Source organism: Gastrolobium bilobum, unplaced genomic scaffold (assembly GCF_033153095.1).
Source record: "Gastrolobium bilobum isolate Gb01-03AN ecotype WA unplaced genomic scaffold, APGP_CSIRO_Gbil_v1 utg7786, whole genome shotgun sequence".
Classification (NCBI taxonomy): Eukaryota; Viridiplantae; Streptophyta; class Magnoliopsida; order Fabales; family Fabaceae; genus Gastrolobium; species Gastrolobium bilobum.
The window spans coordinates 135728-159541 of record NW_026895819.1 but is presented as its reverse complement, the minus strand read 5'-3'; the positions used below and the strand labels follow the sequence as shown (position 1 = coordinate 159541).

General features: G+C 38.9%; 1 long non-coding RNA gene across 2 annotated transcripts in view; it reads right to left on the bottom strand.

The window, feature by feature from the left end:
* Positions 1-23814, bottom strand: part of LOC133296196 (uncharacterized) — a 64425-nt gene that overhangs the window by 14823 nt on the left and 25788 nt on the right. The window contains exon 4 of one of the 2 annotated variants that reach the window (XR_009749467.1): positions 17681-17985. The exons of the other annotated variant lie outside the window; for it this stretch is intronic. This is a non-coding gene — a long non-coding RNA (uncharacterized LOC133296196). Of the gene's footprint in view, positions 1-17680; positions 17986-23814 lie in introns of those variants that run through there. 2 annotated transcript variants of the gene reach the window in all.

Sequence of the window (23814 nt, the reverse complement as noted above, 5' to 3'; positions counted from 1 at the left end):
GTCATATGATGACCATTAGTTCAGAATCTTGACTAGATAGAGACCTAGTCTCACGAGGATTCAAAGGTAGGTTGTTGGGAATTTTGAATTGCAACAACTCCACCTTTTTCTCCTCTCTTGTGCGCCACTTTCATTGGTTTTTTAAGTGAAAATTCTGATTTGATTTCTCTCACTCTCTCACTCTCTTGTGTGCATACTAGGGGTAAGTTCTCCTTAAGGTTTTCAGAAAAGACCTAGCCAATTCTACTCCAATCCATTCCCTACTCTTGTGATGTTTTCATGCTGAAAACTTCACTCTTCTAAACATTTACCTAGCCTCCTTCTTCACCTATTGAGCGCATAGCAAGCCTCTTTGTGGAGGTCAATTGGTGGCTTGACAAGAAGAGTTCTTGCATCTTGACGTGGGTGGTGTGGATCAACGTTAGAGGGTTTGAACCCTTCAAACCTAACACTGATCGTCTTGGAGTTTTGAACTCACAAACAAAAGTAACATCATACTGTTATAAAGCATGGTTCTTGATTGCATGTGTAATTCTACATAAGAAAAATTTTGATTTTCCCTCTCACATGCTACGACCTTCAAGGCCATTTAACTTTCAAATATGATGTGCATATGCATGACTAAATCATCATCATAATAGCATATCTTTCATGTAATTTCCATACCAAGCTGTTGCATAACCATTACTTCTCATAGCAGAGTTTCCATTTGTCACATTCATAGGCAGCACACATATATAATAAAACAGAATACAGTCCAAGGCACATGTGAGCAGCAATTCACAATTCTATACTCTAGCTAATAATCACAATAGGTAATGCCACCTAACACTTACCTTGTGTCCGAGCAATAATCAACAGCACCAAAATTCAGCCCATTCAATAAGAGTTACGTGCACCTAAATACATGCAGGACAAGTCAGAATTTGATTCATATTATTCCTCTAATTTATCCACAGTTTTCATGCTTCTAATTCTTATACTCCAATCGGTTTCTCATGCTCTCAAGACCAAAAGTTTTCTGTCTTAATTTCATCTCACTGATTATTTAACCATGACCAAAACCCCAAGGTAGACTACATAGGCAAGCTCGGTTTTGGCTAGTCCTTAGGTATTCCTCATTTAGTCATTTATACAATCTATTTTCTGCACCACAATGCATGTGTGATTTTCCTTAAACATGTTGTTTGTTTAATCCTAACATATGCAAGGTTTAATGAGTTATTTTTAACTACATGAGCAGTTCCTAATTTTAACTGAATCATGCCCCCAGTTCATAAAATTGACCCTTTAAGCTTGCATGTACTAATGACAAGACTGTACATAAGAACAGAATTAAAAGCGTATAAGTAACAAAAATCTAACCCTTTAAATACAAATGCACGACTAATCAGTGAGCAGGGAGGTCTTAATTTTCGATTTACAGCCCCCAATTATGTACCCAAATTTTCACTAATTGCTTGAAGTTAAGTGTTCCTAATTTATTTCATTACATAATCATTATTAAAAGACCTAATGTGCGCTAAAAATGGGCTAATGAGCATGCTGTAAATTTAACTTAGACACATGCAAAGCTATAGGTTGCTACTAGTCCAACAAAACAGTCGAACAAAGAACTTAATGAGAAGCAAATTCCCACTTACCCATCAGCTTTTAGACTATTCATGCACTAGATTCAGGGCTACCCCAATAAGTAGAAACAAAATAAGAATAAACATGCAGACTGAAACAGTAAGGGAAAAGAGTTTGGAATTTGGTCTTTACCTCTTTGTGTTGAGACAACTCACAAATCAAAAAAATACTATCAATTCCACTCTTCTAATAGTCAAATAGGTCGAGCTCATGCTGCATGCAAGGGGGAAAGGTTCAATGAGAACCAATTCATATGGAGATTAACAAGGAGATAAAGGAAACGCCTCACCTATTTGATGATGGTTGCTTCGGCTGGGCAGAGAGGGGAAGGGATGGCTGTGAACTTAAGTTTGGTTCTGCATGCAGAGGAATTTCTCATCAGCCATAGTTGTAGAATGGAGCAGATAAACAACAAGGAACTTTCTTCACCTACTAAGTGTGTCTTCGGTCAAGCAAAAGGAAGAAGGGTTGGATGCATGCAAGGTTCCAATCTGCATTCAACGGATCTTCAGCACATCGAAGAAAGGAGAGATGAACAAGGAACTGGATAAGCTACTACACCTCTTGGATAAATGCTACTCTGCTGAATGAGGAAAGAGTGAGGAAGATAGGTTTAAGTGTTTTGTTTCCTTTCTATGTTCTCACGGATGGCAGGACGACGGTGGAGAGGAGATGTCAACCTAGCTCTCTTTGATGTTCTCCTTAGCGCTCACGGTTGATGGAGGGTGAGAGTAGGTGGCTGCGTTTTGGTCTAAAGGAAATGAAGGTGATTAGTCTATGGCCTCACAGTCTGACTCAAAGTTTAGCCAAGAATGAAACAAACATCATACTTGTTATTTCCTCACATGTGCGCACGAGTAGAGGGAGATACAATACTGAAGGATGTGATACCATCAACCAATAGAAAGACATGCATTTAAAATGGACCAAAAGAATTTATGCATTCAGATTCCCTTAGGCTAAATTGATGGATAGGTTATAAGTTTTGGGCTAGATAGGGTCCATCATAGTTTATTGGGCCGGTCTAAAAGAGGGTCTTTGGGTTCAAGTCTACTTTCTAATTGGTCACCTAATTCAAGTGATCCTATTTAGCAAATGTATCGTGACTATGACCTTAGTAAGTTATACTTAAAATTAATTCCTATCCTAATAATATATGAAATTCGAATCTAAGCCATGGGGCTACACTCCTAATTGTAATTTCTAAAAATTCTTAATCATGTGGGATGTTACACTCTCACCACCAAAATTGGAAGTTTGTCCCCAAACTCCAACCTACATACTCATAAGGTTAATTTCAGAATACGCAACTTGGAAAACATTAAGGGAACACCTACACTAGTTATAATGTTTAAGACTGAATTAACAGTATAGTAAAGGAACCTAGCTTAATGTGAAGAGCTGCATCAGTTTATAACCATTAACCATCATCATCCTATCTCTTTTCTTTAAGTCAAGACATACTGTACAATTAAGAACCTAACTTGATTACTTGTTAAAGTTTCGTCCACTTCATCATAATTTATATGGTTATATAAGTTCCACACAGAAGCATAAAACACATTCCAAAACAATGTTCCACAACTAAACATAATCCGAATTTTTTTCTACGTTTTGGCTCCCATCAAAGATGACTCGTATAATCACCACAATGTTGATTTAAAAGTTCTCATCAATGATCCATGATGAGTTCAATAAACCAGAAATTGATTAGGAATCCAATGAAAAGAACAAAGAATTAGAGTGCATTCTGTCGAGCATGACATATTTTATTCACAAACAGCGATTGGATGTAACTCTATTATTGCTGAAAGCCATCATAGTACAGGAAACAAATGAGAGGGATTTATTATGACAACTGAACTCAAAGCATGCCTATACATGACCGTTGAAACATTCACACAATTCATTATAAAAGAAACTAAAAACACAGCATTCGAAAAACATTAGACTAACATATAAATACAACCATATTATATGACACGGAAATTAATATCAATATATAGACAACAATTTAGTTACACAAGGCATGTACCCAGCCATTGAATGTCAAAAATAAGGAACACTTGAACTCAAATCAACATAATGAAAAAGAAGATTCCATCCGGACTTCTAAAGAACAGAAGATATACTCATCACTGGTACCAATATTCTACAATGAAAACTTACACTTTAAAGAACAACCTTATTGCTCAGATATTTTAACCAAAATTAAATAGGAAAAGTATAATGTAAAAGATAAGATTTATGCTAATCATAATTACCAGATATCCTAAAAACAATTATTTGAAACCACTAACCCTTAAGCAAAGTAAATCATGGAATATTTGTCTACTGCCCAACTGCAATTGATATCCCAAGAAAGGAAATATCAATTTTTTCATATACAGGAAATTAATAATAATGAGAATACCAATGTAGTCAGCTTGTATTAGAGAAATATATTATGGAAAGCAAGTAATAACAATAAAAATGATTTCCACAGTAAAACCATTCATAATTTTCAGGGCTTTGACAAGGTATTCTTAGTAACTCCTCATATTGAAACAAAAGTTTTCAGTTGCATAGCCGTAAACACATTGTATTTGAAATCAATAAAATTTTGAATTACCACAAAATTAACTAGTGATGGCACCTATTTTAATCAACATGTGCAGCGAGGGAACGTATAGTTTATAATGCAATTTAGGTTTTGGCAGAATTAAGTCTAAGTCTTCATCCGAAAAGCTAACCATGTTACGAAGGAAATGACACGGCAAAGGTATAAGATTACCTATCCAAGAAAGTGAGAAACAAGCTTAAACTAGTTGCTTGACACTAAAACAGTTCTGATGCATTAATGATGGTACCCTCGGCTGAGTGAAAATAATCCACAGAATTGCCACCAAGTCAATATAAGCATTCAACAACCAATGATTAATCAATATGTGGGTTTGTAAATTACCTGAGTGATCAATAGTAAATCAATGCATGTGATTTTCAGTGATAGTCTTTTTAAACATGAGTCAAACCTAGTGTGGCAGAGAATATAAATAAGGTAATTTGAGAGATGCAGAACTTTGATTACGGTATTTTCGAATCATATGCACGCCTACCACACCATGATATAAAAGGGAGCAGAAACCGGAACTAAGTTTCAAATGTGCCTAGGAGATTCAAAAACATCAACACTTTCTTCTAGGAGTACTTAAGAGGATTCCTAAGGAGTCTGATAACATAAAATGATTCATCTAGTTACTAAATTATTGGCATTCATAAGTATCCAACAGAGCACATAGATTAATAACTGGAATCATATCCAAAAGGTTATGCTAAATATATTAAGATCTGTTTCATCTATCGGTGATTGTGTAAGGCTGATGCAAGGTGTTAATTGTTTGAAGAGTATGTAAAACAATCTGTAAACACACATAGCAGGGCACCTCGAATACACCTACACACACTCAACTAACCAATCCCGTATCCAGCTAATTAATTCCATCATACTTTTCTCACATGTCATGTTAAGTGGTACCCCTGATACAGTTCGTCAAAACACCCATATAAGGAAAACTCCCTCGAGCTTTCCGCTGTCCTAGGTACCTCGGATGTAATTGATTCCACTGCTCAGAGGATCCATTAACTATGACAAGCACTGCTCAATCATCAATAGACATTACAGTTTTGAAACAGCTACCATAAATAATCCACCAAAATTTACCACGCTCTCATAAAATAAGGTCACTAGGCAATTACAAAGAACAAAAATCCTTAAGGAAATAGAAGAGGAAGGAAAATCACCGAAGTTAAATGTCTAGTGCAAGACAAAAATTTACTCAAGCACACAACCAAGCAGTCTAACACCTTCAAAGACATTACAAAATTTTTATGGGCTGTATTGTTTAATCCGGCACGCTTAACTTACATGTTCCTAACCAATGAAACAACCAGAATTTAATTGCTCTTACCGAAGTTTGTTAATTACATCAATTCATGACCCTCATTGGAATTGAATCGATAATGTATTAGGTGTATGTACACATCTGCGCAAATTAAGGTCAAGAGTAACTAATTAAGATGGTCAAACCGAGTTTGGGTCAACTGAGGGACGAATCGAGTTCTACAGTGATAAAGGGATAAAACTGTGGTCAATCCCATGAACTAGATGTGGTGGTGAAGTTCGATAGCAATCTATACTTGTTGCAACACACTAGAAACAATTTAAGGTTCTAGACCAAGATCTAAATACAGGGGAATGTTGGCACTATAATCTTAATAACTTACCTGAATTTCTTAATCAACATTACATGATATCCCTAGTAATTCCTGAATTTGCTTAATTGTATAAGAGATGGAACTACAAGGGTCAATTAACAGAAGAACAGGAAGGCAGGAGTCCGGTACATTCCCCCATGCATCACCGCTTTGTTGGACGGCTTCTTTTACAAGAATGATGTCTAGTACCAATTCACCATTCAAAAATTTGGAAGGACGGCGATCCCACATATTAAAGCCTTAATTAATACTAATTCTACGTTCTAAGAGCATGAACCGGCTCTACTTAGGTAAGTGACCTATCCCTACATCAATTTTCATAATTAAATCACTCAATTTTCGTAATTAAATCACTGCTACTCTTCTCAAACATATTAACTCCTTACGCACTTAAGTATCATAGCAGAATTAATAAGGAATAACAGTTTCTACTATCCCGTCATATACACAACCACATATACAAGGAAACAACATAGACCTCAAGGGCACGTACACACCAGCAGACATTATTTTAAATTTACATGTTATCATTCACAGCTTAGAATATCACAAAAATATTCACATCAAGCGTGTATATATATATATATATATATATATATATATATATATATATATATATATATATACCTTGTTTATAATCCATAGAAAACAAAATTATTAATTCACCTTTAATTCAAGTAGCAATTTACTATTTCACACCTAGTGCTCAGACACAAGTGTACCCCGTGATAACCATGATTGTTCACACACCACTTGCGAGACAGTGAGTTGATCAGGCTCACCACCTAGCAAGGCAATGGGCACAGCCATGCTTAATACCGTGTACCACCAGTATCATCACACCTCCAAATACAAGGCAATTTTAACCAGTGATCCATTCACAGCTAAGTTCAAACAACAACAATGCAACGAGTGTTAGTATATGGATGTCCTAGAGACAATCTTTTAATTAGATTAGGACATATGTGGACCTTTGTATTGTCGCAAATAAATAAAAGCACTATTTATCCTGTTTCATATTTTGTCTTAATATTACTTTTAATATTTTATATGAGTAACTGGATAAACCCCTTGGAATAAAATAGGTATCTCTTGTGTATCTGTGATGAGATCACGATCATGAGGATTCAAGGATATGGATATTTATTCCTAATTTTATGTTCCTAGTCTAGAGACACTTAGAATGGGGATCAGTGATCTCGGGTAAGACTAGCACGACTTATCTACTTGTATTCAGATGAAAGGTAAAGACCTCATGAGCTACAGATATGGAGATGACTTAGCTAAAGTCATGGGTGAATCTATAAGGGTATAGCTCGCACTGAACAGACCCACAAAAGAGACTCTATGAGGAAATCTCACAGAGAGTATCATTAGAGTAGTCTCTTTATATTTGGGTATGTCTTTCCTTAGACCATAAGTTATTACCTAGACTGTGTTCTAGAAGGCATGCTTTGACTGTATACCTCGTCTTCCTGAAATATGGAGACTCATAGGTATACTGTTTGGCTTGTCCTAAAAGAGCACAGGGCTAGGGTGATAAGCTGAAGGAATTCGTCAAATCTCTGTGAGAGATTAGGTTATCTGTAAACCGGAGAAATCGGGATGACATTTACAGGGACTCGGGAATCTATGCATAGTAAAAGAGATCATGAGATGATCTGCCTTTAAAGTCAGTAAATTGAAGATTCCCTATTTCGAATAAAGCTTACCCTAAACCGCAAGGGTTGATACGCTTCCTTACCCTAGGTTTTATGGGAAGGTATCCGAGACGAAAAGAAATACATACGACAACCAAATATGCGTAATAGGATGATCAAGTCATTAATCTAACTAGCTCTGGGGCAACAAAGCATTGCTAGTGCTCTGTGTTGTCATTAAATGGGTTGTGGGCTTGTTGGGCCCGAGCCCATTTATGTCAGTGGCTATGTTGGACCTAATGGGTCACACACTAACACCTTAATGTCATGATGATATAGCATTAAAGGTATTGGGCCTAATAATGGTTGTTAGCCCAAGATGAAGTTTGGAAGCCCACCTAAGAGGGAGAGGGCGCATGGTATTGTTAATGGGCTTGGATGGTCCAAGACATTACTAATTAATTTAATTAGTTAAATTAATTATCAAATATTTAAATTTTGAATTTGAATTTTGAATTTTGGATTTGAATTTTGAATTTTGAATTTTGAATTTTGAATTTGAAATTTGAAATTTGAAATTTGAAGTTTGAATTTTGAAATTTGAAATTTGAATTTGAATTTTAAAATTTGAAATTTTAATTTGAAATTTGAATTTGAATTTGAATTTGAATTTTGAATTTGAATTTAGAATTTAAATGTTTAAACGTTTGAATTTAAATGTTTGAATTCAAATTTGAATTGGCTATGAAAAGTTGTTTCATAACAACAGGATAAGATGAGATCTTGTTGGAATAAATCCCTTGTATCAAGAGAAGATCTATGGAGATCTCCAAGGGCTGATTTGGGGCGCCATTTTGGGGGGAGATGATTGTCATCTTGGCAAACCAACAAGCTCCAATCAGATTTGGTTGTTAAGAGAATCAGTGAGCTAGTTGGTTCAAACTTGAATGCAACAGCTCAAATGTATCTGGACCCCTTTTTGGGCTGAATAGGGGCGCATGAATTGGTGGTCATATGATGACCATGGTTCAGAATTTTGACTAGATACAGACCTAGTCTTATGAGGATTCAAAAGGGAGGTTGTTGGGATTTTTGAATTGCAACAACTCCACCTTTGTCTCACTCACTTGTGCGCCACTTTCATTATAAATAAAGTAAAAATTCTGATTTGATACACTAATTCTCTCCCTCTCTTGTGCGCCTAGTTGGTGAGTTCCTCCTTAAGGTTTTTCAAAAGAACCTAGCCAATTCTTCTATATACCATTCCCACTCTTGTGAAGTTTTCATGTTGGAGACTTCACTCTTCTAAACACATATACCTAGCCTCCTTCTTCACCTATTGAGCGCATAGCAAGCCTCTCTGTGGTGGTCAATGTAACAGCCCGTTACGTACCGGTAATGTTATCATTGCATATCGTATTAAGCGCAGTTACAATCACAGTAATTGAGTTAATTAAATTACGGGTAAACTTTTCTTTTATTACATTCCTTTCTTGAAACATTAACCATATCCGTAATCAATTAAAACAACGCCATAACTGTAATTGCAAAACACGCGGAAGCTTAAAAACTTACTAAACATAATCCTTCTAAGCAATGCCACTTATTTTAGCTTTTTGAAAACACATTTTTAAACTTTAACACAGTGGTAATCGATTACCATGCTTGAGGTAATCAATTACCCAAGGTTACTGTAGAAGTCAGAACCTTAAATTCAGCTCCCTTGTTTTCTGGTAATCGATTACTGAACTAGGTAATCGATTACCAATGCTCTGGTAATCGATTACTTTGAAGACAGAAGCTCAATTTTTCGTCCCCTGTTGCAGGTAATCAATTACCAGTGAAAAGTATTCGATTACTATGCAGCAAAAATGACAGGTGACAGCTTTTAAGACCCTAAATGAGTGGTCTAACTTACTCTTAACCCATTGCTACTTCATATACACGTTACACATGTCCTAATGTAGGCTCTAGGCCCTTCCATCATGCATGTTCATTAATCAATCCATCAATTACAAGGTTCTCAATATTATAGCCATTTTTACACATGAAATGGTCCATATACAACATAAGTTTTCCAATGCCTCAAATACCACATAGGTGGCCATGGACAAGTCCCATGCTCACACAAAATGCGAATAGAAACAAGAGGCATAATGTAAATCCAATACAAAAGACTTCAAATATAATCATGAACATCACAAAAGAATGGAAACCACCACATGCAATATGTTCATAATCTAAGTCCCAAAATGCTAACTAAATCCTATGTGCATCATATATGCTTCTCCAAAACACCATGTACTCCATATGCACCACATGCCACTGCCATCCACTAAGTGGGCTTCTTGCCCGAAACTCCTCCGTGCTCATAATGTCCTGAAACAATGTCCCCAAACGTGGGGTGAGATATACATATATATCTCAGTAAACCAAGAGTACTAGAGGATCACTCCACCCCATGGCTCACTCAAAGTGCTACAAATGATATCATGTAAAAATGCATGCGTACAAAATCACACACAACTGGGCACATCCAAGAACATCCTCATCAGGATTTCGTTCGAGGACCCCATCATATAACTCCCGGGAATCTTCCTGGTGCCTCTCCCATGGTTGAGACGACCCCATGGCAAACCCAACTGGAACTCCTCATGAGACCTATCCAGCGGAAGTCCCACGTTTGGATCATCCTGGTACCGCTCCCAGAGTCGGTTCCACGGCAAAACTCGACCGGAATCCCCAAAGGATATCTCCAGCGGAAGTCCAAACCAACACACATCTACTGGCCAGAGATCACAAACAATGCACACAACAGTAATGATGCATGAACATACATTTTCCACACCACATCATACAACACAAATTCCAACCACAACCTTCCACTAGGTGTGGTGGAGCACACAAGGGACTAAACCCCAGTTCCAAGGGTTTACCTCAACTCCAAGAATAAGGCTCCAAACGTACGCTTCGAACTCAATCTTCCACTATCGCGTCCAAGAGAGGTAACCTATATGATCAACAAATGACCATCAAACATATGCAAACAATTCATCAATTTCACACAATTATAAAACCAACCTATAGTCGCTTAGGCCTAATGGCCCATTTCCATTTAATTCAATTATCTTAACTCCTTGACTCATCAAGGTGATTCATCAACCCCACCATTATACACTAAATCAATATCCATTTCATAAACCATACTTTCACATCATTTTTCCTACCAACTACCTAGGGTTCGAATTCATCAATGAAACACCCCTCAAGGTTTTCAATCCAATTCAACAATTACACATGTCATAAAATCCTAGTATTAACCTATACAATGAACAATCATACCACTTTCACACAACTAAATTTCTAAATCTCATGACACTTGATTTATTTTCCTAAGTTAAATCATCATTTTCACTTAGAATTTTCATAGCGTTTCTAGCTCAATCATGTCATTCTAAGACATTATCGTCTAATGCAATTTTTCCATTTGAGCTTCCAATCATCATAAATCAACAAATTCAAGCATAGGGTTCATAAATTTGATCTATGAAATCAATCATAAAAACCATGTAATTACACTCACAATCAATGCTAGACTCTCCACCAAGGCTTCTCCAAGCATCTAGAGGTCCAATGCCTCCATGAACATCACTTTTTCCAACCTTTCAAAACTGACCTAGGCTAAATACTCACCAAGGGAGCGATTTCAAGGCTAGGGGATATCACCAATGGCTTTAGAATGGTTTTTCCAATTGATTTCAACACCAAAATCAAAGGATTTGGCCAAGAAATGATGGTTTTGGATGAAAAGCTTTCAAAGCCTTCAATGGGGAAAAACACACGCAGGGAAGGAGAAGGAAGAGAGAGAGAGATCGTGAGGTTAGTGAGAAAATGAGGGAACTTAAGTGGATTTTGGTTCCGCGGGTCCCACACGCGATTTAACTTTAATGAAACATCTAATTTAAACCACAATTTCATAAACTACGTATTTTTCCCGTTTGTGTCATATTTTTGTTTCCTAAAAATACTGATCAAAATTTCATGCCTATCGGTGCAATTGTACCGCAGTATTTTATACCGGAAAAATCACTATTCATCAAAATTTCAGAAACTTGCCTATCCACTCGATTTTTCGTTCTGAATACGTTTCTGGCCTTATTTTTACCATTTGAGACCTTCTACTCGATTTTTCATGCCTAGGAATACGTATTTGGTAAATTACCATTTTGCCCTTCTTATACATTTTGACCCTAATCTCAGGATTTTCACTAATCCTAACCTTTTAAGCGACATTACCATCTATAAATATATATTTAGAACTACGAGGTGTTATATTCACCCCACCTTTTAGGAATTTTGTCCGCAAAATTAAATCATACATGTCCGCTAACTCAGGATAAAGCCGGAGAATCTCATCCTCCCGCTCCCAACTAGCCTCCTCAGGCGTGCGGCCTTCCCACTGAACCTTCAGCATGGGAATAACTTTACTTCTCAACTTCTTTTCACTGCGGTCCAGTATTTCAATAGGACCAATGGGAGTCTTCAAATTCTCCCGGATTTCAATATTATCTGGTATCACCACATGTGATTCATCCGGAATATAACGCCGCAACTGCGAAACATGGAAGACATCGTGTAAATTGGACAATTGTGGCGGCAAGGCAAGCTGATAGGCCACCAATCCTACTCTTTTCATAATCTGATACGGCCCAATGAGACGAGGACTCAACTTCCTCACACCCAAAGCACGGTCGACACCTGTGACCGGAGATAACCGAACGAATACATGGTCACCTTCTTCGAATTCAAGCGGTCTATGCTTATTATCATAATAACTTTTCTGCCTATTCTGTGCCTGTTTCAGTTTTTCTCTGATCATTTCAATTTGCACCGTGGTCTCTTGCACAAAATCCGGACCAAATCTCTCTTTATCCCCTAACTCAGTCCAGCAAGTAGGAGTACGACATCTCCGTCCATACAACGCCTCATACGGTGCCATACCTAGACTGGAGTGAAAACTGTTATTATATGAAAATTCAACCAATGGCAAATATCGATCCCAAGCAGTACCCTGCTCCAGAGTGTAAGCTCTCAGCATATCCTCAAGTGTCTGTATGGTCCTCTCAGTCTGACCATCAGTTTGCGGGTGATACGCAGTGCTCAGCCTAAGCTGAGTGCCAAAAGCCTGCTGTAAAGCTCCCCAAAAACGAGAAGTAAATTTAGGGTCCCGATCACTAACAATACTAATCGGTATCCCATGGAGCCTTACAATCTCATTAACATACAACTTTGCCAATCTCTCTGTGGTGAAATCCACTCGTACTGGTAGAAAATGTGCAGACTTCGTAAGTCTGTCCACAATAACCCAAATCGAATCGTAACCAACCTGAGTCTGAGGCAACCCAACAACAAAATCCATAGAGATGCTCTCCCATTTCCACTGTGGTATATCCAATGGCTGCAGTAAACCAGCAGGTTTCTGATGTTCTATTTTTACTTTCTGACAGATTAGACACCTTGATACATATTCAGCAACATCTTTCTTCATCCCAGGCCACCAGAACTTAGTTCTCAAATCTTGGTACATTTTTGTGGCACCTGGGTGGACAGCATACTGACCTTTATGGGCCTCAATCATTACCTCCTCTGCTAATTCCTTGGGCACAATAATCCTGCCCTGGTACAATAACAATCCTTGCTCATTCACAGATATCCCACTCTTCCCTTTCAAATACTTGACACTGTCGTTTCGTACCTGTATTTCTTTAATCTTCTCGTATAATTCATTTTCCACCCGACAGCTCTCATGCAACCCATCTTCAACCCGTGTATTCCAGAATTCATCCACACTCCCAATAAAAACATCTGTCAGCTTCAAGTCACGGAATTGCTCAATTAATTCATTATCCCCCAACATCAACTGGGACACGCTGACAGACTTCCTACTCAATGCATCCGCTACCACATTAGCCTTACCCGGATGGTATTTCAACTCAAAATCATAATCTTTTAGAAATTCTACCCATCTCTACTGTCTCATATTCAGCTCTTTCTGATCAAACAAATACTTTAGACTCTTGTGATCACTGAACACAGCAAATTTCATCCCATACAGAAAATGCCTCCAAATTTTTAAGGCAAATACTATGGCAGCAAGCTCTAAATCATGTGTCGGATAATTCTCTTCATGAGGCCTCAACTGCCTCGAAGCATAAGCAACAACCCTCCTTTCTTGCATCAGCACACACCCCAAACCTTTCTTGGAAGCATCACAGTATAATTCAAACTCACCTTCCGGATCGGGGAGGGTCAGCACTGGAGCAGTAGTCAACTTCTCTTTAAGGCCTGGAAAAAACCTCTCACATTCCTGGGTCCACACAAAAGGAGTATCCTTTCGGGTCAATCGGGTCAATGGCAGTACCATTGTAGAAAACCCTTCAATAAACCTCCGATAATACCTAGCAAGACCCAGAAAGCTGCGGATTTCAGTAACAGTTTTTGATCTTTCCCAGTACATAACAGCATCAATTTTATTTGGATCAACAGCAACACCCCCCTCAGAAATAACATGCCCCAGAAATTGTATCTCAGATAACCAGAATTCACACTTTGACAGCTTCGCATACAACTTTTTATCCTTTAACACCTGTAACACAGTTCTCAAATGCTCACTATGCTTCTCTCTGCTCTTAGAGTAAATCAAGATGTCGTCGATGAACACGATCACAAACTGATCCAAATACGGTTTAAAAATACGATTCATATAGTCCATGAACACTGTCGGATTTGTAAGCCCAAAAGGAATCACCTGATACTCGTAGTGTCCATATCTAGAACGAAAGGCCGTTTTAGGCACATCCTCCGGCCTAATCCGAATCTGATGGTATCCGGACCGGAGATTAATCTTTGAAAACACACAGGCACCCCTCAACTGATCTAACAAGTCATCAATCCGCGGCAATGGGTACCTGTTCTTAACTGTAACTTTATTCAATTTCCGGTAGTCAGTACACAGTCTCATGCTTCCATCCTTCTTTTTCACGAAGATCACCGGCGCTCCCCACGGAGACACACTCGGCCTGATAAACTCTTTTGCTGACAGTTCCTCAATATGTTTCTTCAACTCAGCCAACTCAAGTGGCGCCATCCGGTACGGAGCCAATGAAATAGGCCCCACACCAGGCAACAATTCTATTAAAAATTCAATCTCCCTCTCAGGTGGAAATTCTGGTATCTCATCAGGGAATACATCCTCAAACTCATTAACCACCGGAATCGTAGAGATTTCAATCTCCTTACCACCCACCAATCCACCCAAGAAAATATAACCCTGATCCCCATCCTTCAAGGCTTTAACAGCTTGACACATAGACAAAAAGGGAGACGGAGTAACCTAGGGCTTCTCGTGAGACAATACCAACCTCTTGCCGCAGCAATCAATCATTGCGCAGTTTTGAGACAACCAATCCATGCCCAATATCAAATTAACAGAAGCCAGGGGCAAGATAATTAGATCAATAGTGTAACCCCTCCCTTCGTAGACAAACCCGACTTCTTTGCAATGAAGGAGGAATCACTAACCTCTCCTGTAGCAGTAGTAATACGCATAGGGGGAATCATCCGTGATACTTTTAATCCCAACCCCTTAGCAACATATTCCGCCACAAACGAATGGGTAGCTCCAGTATCAAACAACACAGACAAATCAACATTAGAAATTAAAATTATACCTTTTACCAACAGTATGTTGAGCAGTATGTTGAGCAGTTGTATTATACACCCTTCCAACAGTAGGGATAGTAGCAGTAGTAGTAGTAGTCGGTAGGGCCTGCAGATTCGCAGCCTGTCCCGTAGTAGGAGTATAAGATGCCCAGGCCTGCAGATTCGCAGCCTGTCCAGTAGAAGACGGACAACTCCTAGCAAAATGGCCTGTCTGACCACATTTAAAACAAGCCCCCGGGCCAGCACCAAATACACCTCTGTGGTATTTCTTGCACTTCCCGCACTGTGGGGTATAGTATTTATCGACAGTTCCACGGCCTGGGGCTCCACTCTTCTTAAATTGACCAGGAGGCTGCCTTACTTGCAACCCCCTTCCCCTGTTGTTATTGTGATGGTATCCACCTCTATTACTATTTTCAGAAGGACCAGCCGTCCTCTTGTTTTCTTGCTCTTTTGCGGAATTAGATTTCGGATATCTACCGTAAACAGTCTCAACCCTCTTACATTGGGTCACAAGATCAGCAAAATTTATCACTGCCGTATTTGACATCCTCTTGGCAATCTTTTCACTCAGCCCTCTTTGGAATTTTGCAGATAAAAACTCGGGCGTAGGCAGAGTACCTCCATAATTGGCAAACTTGACCAACTCATTGAATTTTGTCACATAAGCATCCACAGACATTGACCATTGCACCAACTTATCAAACTCTCCCTGTTTAGCTTCTCTCACATCATGGGGAAAGTATTCTTCATGAAATAGGCCCTCAAACATGGCCCACAAGATCTCTTCACCTTGAACAACATAAGGACGGGAAACGCTATCCCACCATTCTTGGGCATCGCCCTCCAACATATACACAGAATACAATAACTTCTGCGGATCTTGGCACCTCATCACCTGGAATACCTTATCCATTCCCCTCAGCCAAGTAGTAACCTCCTTCGGGTCCTTTGACCCCAGAAATACGGGTGGTTTGTGTTTCCTAAACGATATGAGCCTTCGCTCATCAGCAGCATCATCAACAACTGGCTCAGCAGCCCCAGTGGACTGAACAATAGAAGGAGGATCAACAGAAAGTTGTGGAACATATGTAGGATCCGTAGTATGGTGGCTAGCCTCACCAGTGTGGTGACTAGCTCCACTCTCCCCCTGTTGAGGAGTAACAGAAGGCGTAGGTGTAGGTGTCACCGTAGCCGTATGTGGAGGAGAATCATCCCTCCTATGACGATCTCTATCCGCCTTCATCTCATTCATGAAGGCAGTCATCATATCCTGATTGTTTTTCATCAGGTTTTAGTCATGGTTCGATTCGCGGCCGTTTCCGCCTGCAGAGCATTAAGAACTGCAGTAATCGGATCCGGCGACTGAGGATCTGCACCTCGTGTCCCACGGCGACCACGAGCCCTCCTTATGATATCTGTGCATGTAACACAAAGAAATGAGCTGATCAGACTCACACTCAGAAATCACATACACATTAATCATAAAGAGTTCACGGATGGCTAGGCAACACAATATACAGTTAGACATAATCAGAGTCCCACACCAAACTGCTCTGATACCATCAATTGGTGGCTTTCAAGAAAGCGTTCTTGCATCTTGACGTGGGTGGTGTGGATCAACGTTAGAGGGTTTGAACCCTTTACACCTAATACTGATCGTCTTGGAGTTTTGAACTCACAAACAAAGCTAACATCACATGCCATAAAGCATGATTCTTGATTGCATGTGTAATTCCGCATATGAAAATTTTTGTTTTTTCCTCTCAAATGCTATGGCCTTCAAAGCCATTTAACTTTCAACGAGCATATACAAATAATCCATAATTCAAACAGTGGTCATTCAGCAACCAAGTACAAACAACAAATAATTCATCAATACAGACACCTTGAATCAAAACTGCTCTGATACCATTTAGTATGACACCCTCCCCTGTACACGTCCAAGGGAGTTGTCTGCTAAGCGGATTAGAGTCGTAACGAATTTAAAAAAAAAATAAAGAACTGCGTTTTCAAGTTACTAATTCACCCTTAAATTTAAAATCTAGTGGTTTACTGAAATCAGCGTGCAGCTTTACAAAATACATGAATTGCTGAAATAGTAGTTTTCCTGAAAAACCTTGCTGCCTTGGTAAAATCGTGTAAAATCAAGTTTAGCAGCTTAAAAAATATTCTTTGATACAAGAAAACTAGATATTCAGGGCTTTACGTGCATATAAAAATAATTTCATTCGGAGGTGTTCAGCCCCTCGAAACAGAACTTGCAAGGTGAGAGATAATTCAGTGAAATTGTTCCAAAACGACCTGACGTGTAAAAATCATAATAAATCGAGCTTTCAGAATTTCATTGTAAAGTTTTTATAATATGAAACTAGACACCTGGGGCTACGCGTGCATATAAATTATAAGTAAATCGGGGGTCTGTAGCCCCAGAAGCAGAACTCGCAAAGTGCTCGTAAAAATAGTTTACAAATCAGCATTCAAAACGTACAGAAAATAGATGTGTACAGTATGAGCAGAATCTTACAACTTACAACTAACCATAAAGATCCACATACAACAATTTATGGCATGTTCTAACATTTTCTTCCAGCATCTAAAAATATTACATCTTACTATAGTGATCAGCCAACAATCAACAGGCACAACATGTCATCATCGAAATTCCCAAAACAGCAGCAGCAATTAAACAGTACATATCCAACTCAAACACTTCATCAAACTCTTTTTCGTACTCCTGCAATTTATGAAAATTGAGCCCCCGAAGGGGTGAGAAAAATCCCAGTAGTGTGATAGCAAAACCATTATTGCAATAATATTAGACTAGGTACAAAATTATAAAACAGTCACATCAACATTTCATTTTCCGGAGAAATATTAACATATCATAGTGCGTATATAACGCCATCATTACGCTCATAGCACTGTCGTGCGAGTACTAACATATCATAGTGCGTATATAACGCCATCATTACGCTCAAACCACCGTCGTGTGCGTACTAACATACACAGTGGATATTCCATAATGGCTCCCTCAAAGGTGAATTCCAACTGTGGCCTATGCGGACGGAAGCCAAGTGTCCCATACCCTGGTACCGGAGGGATGCCTATATGATGCGTGCTCAATCATATGCTTACTTTAATTATATACTTCTGCTTCTAAATTGGATGCACAATGTTGTATGCCATGATATGCTTCACACTCACAAAAGAAACAGATGAATATGATGTGCATATGCATGACTAAATCATCATCATAATAGCATATTTTCATGTAATATCCATACCAAGCTGCTGCATAACCATTACTTCTCATAGAAGAGTTTCCATTTGTCATATTCATAGGCAGCACACATATATCGTAAAACAGAATACAGTCCAAGGCACATGTGGGCAACAATTCACAATTCTATACTCTAGCTAATAATCAGAATAGGTAATGTCACCTAACACTTACCTTGTGTCCGAGCAATAATCAACAGCACCAAAATTCAGCCCATTCAATAAGAGTTACGTGCACCAAAATACATGCGGGACAAGTCAGAATTTGATTCATATTATTCCTCTAATTTATCCACAATTTTCATGCTTCTAATTCTTATACTCCAATCGGTTTCTCATGCTCTCAAGACCAGAAGTTTTCTGTCTTAATTTCATCTCACTGATTATTTAACCGTGACCAAAACCCCAAGGTAGACTACATAGGCAAGCTCGGTTTTGGCTAGTCCTTAGGTATTCCTCATTTAGTCATTTATACAATCTATTTTCTGCACCACAATGCATGTGTGATTTCCTTAAACATGTTGTTTGTTTAATCCTAACATATGCAAGGTTTAATGAGTTATTTTTAACTACATGAGCAGTTCCTAATTTTAACTGAATCATGCCCCCAGTTCATAAAATTGACCCTTTAAGCTTGCATGTACTATTGACAAGACTGTACATAAGAACAGAATTAAAAGCGTATAAGTAACAAAAATCTAACCCTTTAAATACAAATGCACGACTGATCAGTGAGGAGGGAGGTCTTAATTTTCGATTTACAGCCCCCAATTATGTACCCAAAGTTTCACTAATTGCTTGAAGTTAAGTGTTCCTAATTTCTTTCATTACATAATCATTATTAAAAGACCTAATGTGCGCTAAAAATGGGCTAATGAGCATGCTGTAAATTTAACTTAGACACATGCAAAGCTATAGGTTGCTACTGGTCCAACAAAACAGTCGAACAAAGAACTCAATGAGAAGCAAATTCCCACTTACCCATCAGCTTTTAGACTATTCATGCACTAGATTCAGGGCTACCCCAATAAGCAGAAACACAATAAGAATAACAAAACAGAAAACATCTCCCAAGTCTATACATGCAGACCGCAACAGTAAAGGAAAAGAGTTTGGAATTTGGTCTTTACCTCCTTGTGTTGAGACAACTTACAAATCAGAAAAATACTATCAATTCCACTCTTCTAATGTTCCAATAGATCGAGCTCATACTGCATGCAAGGGGGGAAAGGTTCAATCAGAACCAATTTATATGGAGATTAACAAGGAGATAAAGGAAACGCCTCACTCCTTGATGATGGTTGCTTCGGCTGGGCAGAGAGGGGAAGGAGTGGCTGTGAACTTAAGTTTGGTTCTGCATGCAGAGGAATTCCTCATCAGCCGTTGTTGTAGAATGGAGCAGAGAAACAACAAGGAACTTTCTTCACCTCCTAAGTGTGTCTTCGGTCAAGCAAAAGGAAGAAGGGTTGGATACATGCAAGGTTCCAATCTTCATGCAACGGATCTTCAGCACATCGAAGAAAGGAGAGATGAACAAGGAACTGGAGAAGCTACTACACCTCTTGGATAAGTGCTACACTGCCGAATAAGGAAAGAGTGAGGAAGATAGGTTTAAGTGTTTTGTTTCCTTTCTATGTTCTCACGGATGGCAGGAAAACGGTGGAGAAGAGATGCCAACCTAGCTCTCTTTGATGTTCTCCTTAGCACTCACGGATGATGGAGAGGGAGAGTAGGTGGCTGTGTTTTGGTCTAAAGGAAATGAAGGTGATTAGTCTATGGCCTCACAGTCTGACTTAAAGTTTAGCCAAGAATGAAACAAACATCATACTTGTTATTTCCTCACACGTGCGCACGAGTAGAGGGAGATACAATACTGAAGGATGTGATACCATCAACCAATAAAAACACATGCATTTAAAATGGACCAATAGAATTCATGCGTTCAGATTCCCTTAGGCTAAATTGATGGATAGGTTATAAGTTTTGGGCTAGATAGGGTCCATTATAGTTTCTTGGGTCGGTCTAATAGAGGGCCTTTGGGTTCAAGTCTACTTTCTAATTGGTCACCTAATTCAAGTGATCCTATTTAGCAAATGTATAGTGACTATGACCTTAGTAAGTTATTATTAAAATTAATTCCTATCCTAATAATATATGAAATTCGAATCTAAGCCATGGGTCTACACTCCTAATTGAAATTTCTAAAAATTCTTAGTTATGTGGGATGTTACAACGGCCATAATGCAATGTTTCTTTGAAAGAAATTTGATTTGCAGGTTTGGTATCCCGGCTAAAATTGTCACTGATAATGGAACACAATTTGCAAACAAAGCCTTTCAAGAATTGATGATAAATATCCATATCTTACATCATTTCACCTCGGTGGAACACCCACAGACCAACGGTCAGGCAGAGGCGGCTAACAAAGTTATTGTGGAGGGGTTAAGAAAAAGGTTAGAACAAGCTGCAAAAGGAAAGTGGGTAGAATAATTGCATTATGTACTTTGGGGGTACAGAACCACGACACAGACCTCTACAGGAGAAACCCGATTCAGATTAGCTTATGGATGTGAAGCTATGATTCCAGTAGAGCTTGGAGGACCATCTTGGAGAAAAGTTAAGGCATTATCATAAGCAGAAGAAGAGAACAACAAGAAGATGGCAGTTGAGCTGGATTTGATAGATGCGGTCCGGGTTACAGCCCATTGCAAAAATATGGCGGTAAAGTAATTAGTTGCAAATCAGTTTAACAAGAAGGTAAAGCCTCGATCATTTATCGCAGGTGATTTGGTCCTTCAAAGAGCAGACATCGGTGGATGCAATGTGGCTGAGGGTAAGTTAGCTCCAAAGTGGGAAAGACCATATAGGGTTAAAGAAAAACTTCCAAAGGGTGCTTACATACTAGAAACTCTAGAAGGGAAGAGCATAAAAAAAAACCTGGAATGTAGACAAGCTGAAAATGTATTATAGTTGAAGATAGAGGAGTGGCTATGAAAGCTTCCTATCATTGTAATTTCAAACTTTGCTATGGATAGCTACATCAATAAAACATGCGTTTTTAGAAATCACTTATTTCTTATAAAGAAAACCGAGGTAGTGGAACCCGCCTCGCAAGAAAGCAAGGACGTGGATTCTAGCCGAGGCATGAAACCGAGGTAGTGAACCCCGTCTTGCAAGAAAGCAATGACGTGGAATCTAGCCAAGGCATGAAACCGAGGTAGTGGAACCCGCCTTATAGAAGCAAGGAAGTGGATTCTAGCCAAGGTATAAAACCAAGGTATTTGGTCCGGCCTTGCAAAAGCGAGGCAGTGGATTCTAGTCGAGGAATAAAACTGAGGTAGTGGAACCCGCCTTGTAAAAACAAGGTTGTGGTTCTAGCCGAAGTCAAAAATCTATATATGGAACCCACCTAGCAAAGTGCAAGGTAGTGGATTCTATTTGAAATCTTAAAAAATAAGGGGACACCCTTAATAATTCAATTATCGCTAAGAAAGCAAAAATTATTACTAAGAAAGCAAGATTGCTAAGAAAGCAACACATCGAGGTTTTGATGAAAAAATCAGCCTTGCAAAATAAAGCAGAAGTAAGTTTAAAATAACCGTGATTAGGTTAATTTGCTATATCAACAAACTCATCTGGAAAAAAGAGCTGGATTGATAGAATAACAGAATTTGCGAAAAGTAAATTGGCAAAATCTGAATATAGGAAACAAAGCAAGAATATTCATTACATAACCAAAAGGGGCTTCTAAGCCCTTTCAAAAGAAAAATAAAAAAGAAACAGTACAAAGTTAAATCGGTATCCTGATCCTTCTACCAAACAAATAAGGATTCTTCATCCCGCAGCATTTCGCTCACCTCAGCTGCAAAGGCCTGACCAACGGCTTCGGCTGCTGGGGTGATAACCATATCCTCAGCAGTATCTAGATCTTGATTAATTCTGGGAAGAATATAAACTGCACCACAGATGTAGCCGAAGCAATCAAGCTAGTCAGTCTTCAAAGTCACATCGAGATTAAAATACTTCATCTGATTGACGGCATTAGTAAAAGTGCTACCAACAACCTTCTCCAAGGCGGATTGACTAAGGTCGTAATCAGATTGCAAGTTTTGGAGATCAGCTTTCAACTTTTCATTCTCCAAGGCCAAGGTGTTAGTAGTTGATTCCTTCTCCACTAACAAAGCAGACTTCTCTTTAAAATAATTAACAATAACGCCTTTGTCAGTTTCAAGGTTGAAAGAATATGCTACAAACTTAAATTCAGCCTTGGATTGTTCTAAAGAGGATTTCAACTCAGTAGCAGCAATAGTTAAACTTTGATTCTCTTTATTAATCTAATCACGGTCAGCTTGAAGCGCATCAAGCTCAGAAACGAGCTCTGTATGTTTCTCTAATAGAAGAGAATACGGTTTCAGTAGGGAGGCCGTCTTGAAAGCATACAATTCAGCCTTTTGAAGTTCTTCCATTTTGGCTCTGGAAATCACTGCAAAACCAAAGAATGCAGGAGGAGGACGCGTTACACCTCGAAGCTCAGTGGCCACCCCAGTTACCCACAAAGCACCTCTCGTCAGGCTAACTAGAAGAGCAGGAAGGATCGAAGTACCCTGATCTACAGATACCACAACACGCGTAGCACCTTCTATACCTTCAGTTTGAAGAGCAGGGTTGAGACTTGACTCCAACCAACTGTCAGTATCATCTGTAAGATCCATCACTGACACGGATGGCTTGATAACCGGGATAAAAGAGGTAGTGGCGGCAGAAAGACCGGCAGTCTTCTGTCTTTTGGCAGCTTGGGCGGGCCGGGATGAAGACTTCCCTTGTAAATCTAATATGTAATCTGGCTCGTCCTCCATACTGGGGTCTGCAGTGAAAATGAATATAATTAAATTAAGAAGTGAGATAAAATAGTACAGAAAAGGAGAAAAAATGATTAAGGAATACTAGTTCGGTCTGGGCCAGACTGCGATCTGGCTATAAGGTAAGCCGCGCTCAGATGGCCTTGGGAATTTACGTGGTGCAATAAAGCCTTGGCATTGACTTTATCTTCCCTTGAGAATCTCAGTTTGAAGTCCATGGGACCAATAAACTGAGACCTTGTAGGTGGTGTTCCTGGGACCAATAAAGGGGGAATTTCCCCTCTCCATCTTCTCCAATAAACCACGGTCTCTCTCCGAATTTAGCAATTACCTTAAAATATGAGCCCTTAAATTCCTTGAAAGAATCACTGTAGACAGAAAATAATTTCCTAGAGGGGTTGCTGGCGCGACCACGGATGCTGGTC